The following is a 6,003-nucleotide window of genomic DNA, read 5'->3' as shown; positions in this document are numbered from 1 at the left end:
TAAATGATAGTTTTTTGTCTTACACTAATATTATTGCACTGAAAATAATATATCTGTTTTGATAAAAGCTATTAGCATGATCAAGTGATTTGTAGCTTATTGTATGAGTAATTCTGACAGTTTAAAGAGAAAAATGACCTTCATGTCACCAATTTTTATGAAACTTTTTTTAAGTATTCTACAAATAAAAATACACACACAGTTGTTTTTATTGTCCCCAAACTCCTTATTTAATAGTCACAAAATATATAAATTTCCATAAAAGTCTGCACATTGTCTCATATTAACTTTAATATCTCATATTCTAATTCCGTAGGAGCACTGTTCTAGGCTCGTTTTAAACCAAATTAAACATCCTTTCGACACACATAGAGTTAGGGTTTTTGCTACTCTAAAACAATGTGGAAAAAAAAATAGTTGCATTCCCCATTTAATTTTCAGTATATGTGCAAAATTTCAGGATGGAACTCGAAATTCATATAATATTGACTTACCCAACAAGATGTTACCCAGCCACTGCACCGAATGCATATTATAGTAGTGGAGCAGTGTACAGATGAACATCAGTCCCCTAGCAGTGTATAGATGAACTTCAATCACAGGGGAGCACATGTCTCTCGTTTTAAACTAAATAAACTGTACAGAATCAGTTCGAAGTACCACTATTTTCTCTTCATGTGAGGTAGAATATTGTTTTATTACTGCTTTGTAACATTCACGTACTTCAAAAAAGAAAAAGCACTTCCATTATACCTCAACTGTTCACCAGTACCACAACATGAAGAAGTACGATATCTTGGACTCATCCTAGACATTCGCTTGACCTGGCATAAACATCACACCCTCCAGAGATTAAGGTACAGACTTCCTCGATTGAAACAATACTTTCCAGCTCTTGTCTTTCCCTTTCCAACAAAAGGCTAATATATGTAATGCTTCTAAAACCTATTTGGCTCTATGGATGTTCATTATGGGGATCGGCTTCTATAAGTCAAATCAAGCGTATTCAAACATTCCAAAATCGTGCACTAAGGATAATCACTGGAGCACCATGGTACATCAGAAATGAAACACTTCATTCAGATCTAGATCTAGCCAAAATAGAGACTGTACTTCAGTCTTCCTATACAGATTATATGCAACATTGTCAACACATTCTAACAGCTTAATCAACCAGATTCCTCGGAATCTTCCCCCTGCACAGCCTGGTCGTCGCCTCAAGAGGAAAAGACACTGATTTGTTGATGCTTTGAGGAATGTTAATGACTTAAGCACAATTGATAGTACCAATGTACAAAATTTTCAAATAAATAAAAAAAAAAAACTGCTTTGTTCACGGAATCGTACAGTGACTTGGCTATAGAAGACGAAGCAGCCATATCAGAAGACAAAAATGGATTTTATATTTTAAGGGAAAAGTTGAACTAGCGCTTAAGGAAATAAAGAATGGAAAAGCAACAGGAGTTAATGGAATCCCCATTGAATTAGTGAAATGCTTGGGTGAAGACAAGAAGGAAATTCTATCATTATGCAACAAAATATATGAGCAAGGCGACTGGCCTGAAGATTTCAATGAAATAGTGTTGCTTCCAATACCAAAGAAAAATAATGCGAAGAAATGTAACGAGTTCAGCACTATCAGCCTGATATCGCACTCGGCGAAGATTCTTCTGCAAATTCTGAATCGACGTTTATATTCTAAGATGGAAGGACAGTTGGAAGAGCAGTTTAGCTTCAGGAAAGGAAAAGGTACAAGGGATACAATTGGACTACTACAAACAATTGTGCAAAGATACCTAGAGAAGAATAAAGTGTATATAGTATTTGTGGACCTAGAAAAGACGTTTGACAAAGTGGATTGGAACAAACTGATGGACATCCTGAAGAAAATTGGCGTGGATTGGAAAGAGAAGTGGCATTTCAGTAACCTTTATATGAAATGACAAGTCAAAGTCCGGATAGGAGAAGAAATGTCAGAAGGAAGTGAAATAGGGAAAGCAGTATGACGAAGATGCCCTTTATCACCTACCCTGTTCAACATCTACTTGGAGGATTTAGTGAAGAACTGTTTTTAGAACATGGAAGAAGTGATAGTAGGAGGAAGAGGAATAAAGTGTGTAAGATTTGCTGATAATAATGTGTTGTTGGCAAAGGGAGCTTTTAAAAGAAAAAAGAGCATCTTCTGGGGACCTCTGGAGAAAGAACTAAGGAAGACTAGTGAAGTGCTTTGTGTGGAGTTCATTCATTCATTATACGGTGCAGAAACATGTACATTACGATGAAGTGAAGAGAAGCGAATAGAAGCATTTGAAATGTGGATATGGAGAAGGATGGAGCTTGTGAAATGGACAGAGTAAGAAACGAAGTTGTGTTGGAAAGAGTAGATGAAGAAAGAATGATGCTGAAACTTGTCAGGAAGAGGAAAAGAAATTGGTTGAGAAGAAACTGCCTATTGAAGGATGCACTGGAAGGAATGGTGAACGGGAGAAGAGTTCGTGGCAGAAGATATCAGATGATAGACGGCATTATGATATATGGATCATATGCGGAGACAAAGAGGAAGGCAGAAAATAGGAAAGACTGGTGAATGCTGGGTTTGCAGTGAAAGAGCTGCTCTTGGGCAGAACACTATGAATGAACTGCTTTGTTAGTTGAAATGGGGATGGAAGAATGTGTTGTTTTCTAATCCCAGGTGCTTGACAGTAAAGTCATTTGACTTCTTGCACTCCAATATTTTTCAAAGATATTGTCATGGTCAGCCATTGAAGCACAGATTTTGAAATGTTTCGAATCCATTTCTTGATTTGAATTGCACAATGGGCAGTTAGGGGACTGATATATTCCAATTCTATGCAGGTGCTTGGCCAAATGAAATGAGTGCCATTAAGGTAAAATTATCCGGATGGAAGAATGTATTGTTAGTGTTGCATGTAGTGGTTTAGTTTTCTCATACCGGTCCCCCCCCCCCCCCAGAAGCTGACACACTATTTGGTGATCTTCATTGCTGAAGAATTTGAAGGAAATGCCACTAATATTTTTCACAGCCCATTCGAACAATTTGTTGTGTTATGATAGGATGTTGAAGTGGCTGACGACTCATTTTCATAGCAAACTTTTTAGTGCTGCCGCCAATGCCATTACAAGGGCCTTTACCGTGCAATATTCCGAAAAAAAAAAAGTGTCACTTTGCAGATACTCCAAAATCCCTACCATGGTAGCATGTTTTTTTTTCAAAATTCTTTCTATCCTTATATTGTGCACTTCTGCTGTCAGAAAAACTAAATAATTTTATTAACAATCCCTACTTCCTCTTTTAGAAATGTTATTAAATAACGTTGAAAAAGATGAACTGCATTGGTTTCATGTCTAAGGAACTCAGATAATTTAACTAGATTCCTGTGTTCACTTCACATTCTTGTGTGAAATAGATACAAATGGATGCACTGTGATCTGTGGCCTGATCGTTATTCTAGTGAACATCCTACACAAAATCTTGAATGACGAATGCATAATTTTCCAAAAAATCACATATAACTAAGTGTTTCCATTCCTTTATGTTTTCGTTCTTTGAGAAATTTAGTTTTCAGCTGTCAAATGCATGGGGTACAAGGGCTTTCTAATTTTGTGGACAACTTTTCTAGAAATATCATCTTGTGACTATGAATTCTAAATTTGTTTTATCAACTGCCACCCATTGCTTGTAATTTTTTCAATAATGTTTTCTTCATAAAAATCTTGCAAGTTGTTAAATAATACCCCTTTCTGGAAGCACATCAATTACACATTTTGGAAGTATTGATGGCAGACTTGCTGTTCAGACAATACGATATTTGAAACAACTGGAATACTAATTAAGGTTGTCAAGAAGTAATGTGATTTGTAAGTGGAGTCCATAGCGAACCTTTGTAATGATGTGTGATAACCTAACAAGGTCGTCATGTAATGTTGCGTCACCTCTCAAAACACTAACCCAAAGAGATGTGGAAACAATGGTTGGTCAGTCAGTTTCTATTATTTGCAGTTTGTTCTGTACTATAATACGCATACTTTCTCAGTGCTGAGCAGTGTTAAATTGCGTATTGTTAACGACCTGCGATATTTGTACAGTGCAAGCTATAATGGCTAGTCAGTTACTGGTAATTCAGGTCTAAAACATCATAGGATAACAAGGAGAAACTGTTTAGATACAGTCCATTACCTGATGTGGACACTTCATAATATAAGTGCATTCTTGTAAAAATTCCGCATGATTAGACGTTTTATGTTAGGTTGTTAGTTTAAAATAATTATCTGTTATGTCACGTCATCTATCATCACCCACACTGTCGATGCATGCTATATTTTCCAGCATGAACACACAACCAATCATCGTTTGGGGCGTGGAAGATTGTTGCTGTATGTTTGTTGATATGCGGAGTCTTTATGTATCTATGGAATGAGGATTAGTGTAATTTTCCGCAAGAAAGTGTTCACTCGCAGCATTGATGAATTCTTTCATGACTGTCAGAATATATCTTCTGTCAGATCCTTATCACTGAACGGAGCTAACCATTCTATGAGTATAGGCAGTGCACGCATTTACTAAAATAGTAGAGGTGCAGGGACAGGTTGGACAGTATACCCACGATTAGCAAGAGGTATTGCACATGCTGGAGCATCAGTTGATCTAGCAATTTTTTCATTACATCTAGCCGGTGTTTCTTCAATTCTAGGAGATTTCTTTACAATTCAGTTTCTACAGTTCCATCTTCAAATTACACACACGTTGAGAAAATTAAATGGGGAATAAATTCATTATTTATTTTATTCGTGTGAACATGTTAAAAATTCAACTTTAAAAATGTATGTTATATTTACTTACTTACTGGCTTTTAAGGAACCTGGAAGTTCATTGCCGCCCTCACATAAGCCCGCCATTGGTCCCTATCCTGAGCAAGATTAATCCATTCTCTATCATCATATCCCTCAAATCCATTTTAATATTATCCTCCCATCTACGTCTCGGCCTTCCCAAAGGTCTTTTTCCCTCCGGCCTCACAACTAACACTCTATATGCATTTCTGGATTTGCCCATACATGCTACATGCCCTGCCCATCTCAAACGTCTGGATTTAATGTTCCTAATTATGTCAAGTGAAGAATACAATGTGTGCAGTTCTGTGTTGTGTAACTTTCTCCATTCTCCTGTAACTTCATCCCTCTTAGCCCCAAATATTTTCCTAAGCACCTTATTCTCAAACACCCTTAACCTATGTTCCTCTCTCAAAGTGAGAGTCCAAGTTTCACAACCATAAAGAACAACCAGTAATATAACTGTATTATAAATTCTAACTTTCAGATTTTTTGACAGCAGACTGGATGATAAAAGCTTCTCAACCGAATAATAACAGGCATTTCCCATATTTATTCTGTGTTTAATTTCCTCCCGAATATCATTTACATTTGTTACTGTTGCTCCAAGATATTTGAACTTCTCCACCTCTTCAAAAGATAAATTTCCAATTTTTATATTTCCATTTCGTACAATATTCTGGTCACGAGACATAATCATATACTTTGTCTTTTCGGGATTTACTTCCAAACCTATCTCTTTACTTGCTTCCAGTAAAATTCCCGTGTTTTCCTTAATTGTTTGTGGATTTTCTCCTAACATATTCACGTCATCTGCATAGACAAGCAGTTGATGTAACCCGTTCAATTCCAAGCCCTCTGTGTTATCCTGGACTTTCCTAATGGCATACTCTAGAGCAAAGTTAAAAAGTAAAGGTGATAGTGCATCTCCTTGCTTTAGCCCACAGTGAATTGGAAACGCATCTGACAGAAACTGATCTATACGAACTCTGCTGTACGTTTCACTGAGACACATTTTAATTAATCGAACTAGTTTCTTGGGAATACCAAATTCAATAAGAATATCATATAAAACTTCTTTCTTAACCGAGTCATATGCCTTTTTGAAATCTATGAATAACTGATGCACTGTACCCTTTTACTCCCATTTTT

This window comes from Periplaneta americana, chromosome 13, assembly GCF_040183065.1.
Source record: "Periplaneta americana isolate PAMFEO1 chromosome 13, P.americana_PAMFEO1_priV1, whole genome shotgun sequence".
Classification (NCBI taxonomy): domain Eukaryota; kingdom Metazoa; phylum Arthropoda; class Insecta; order Blattodea; family Blattidae; genus Periplaneta; species Periplaneta americana.
Note: the sequence above shows the minus strand (reverse complement) of the source record.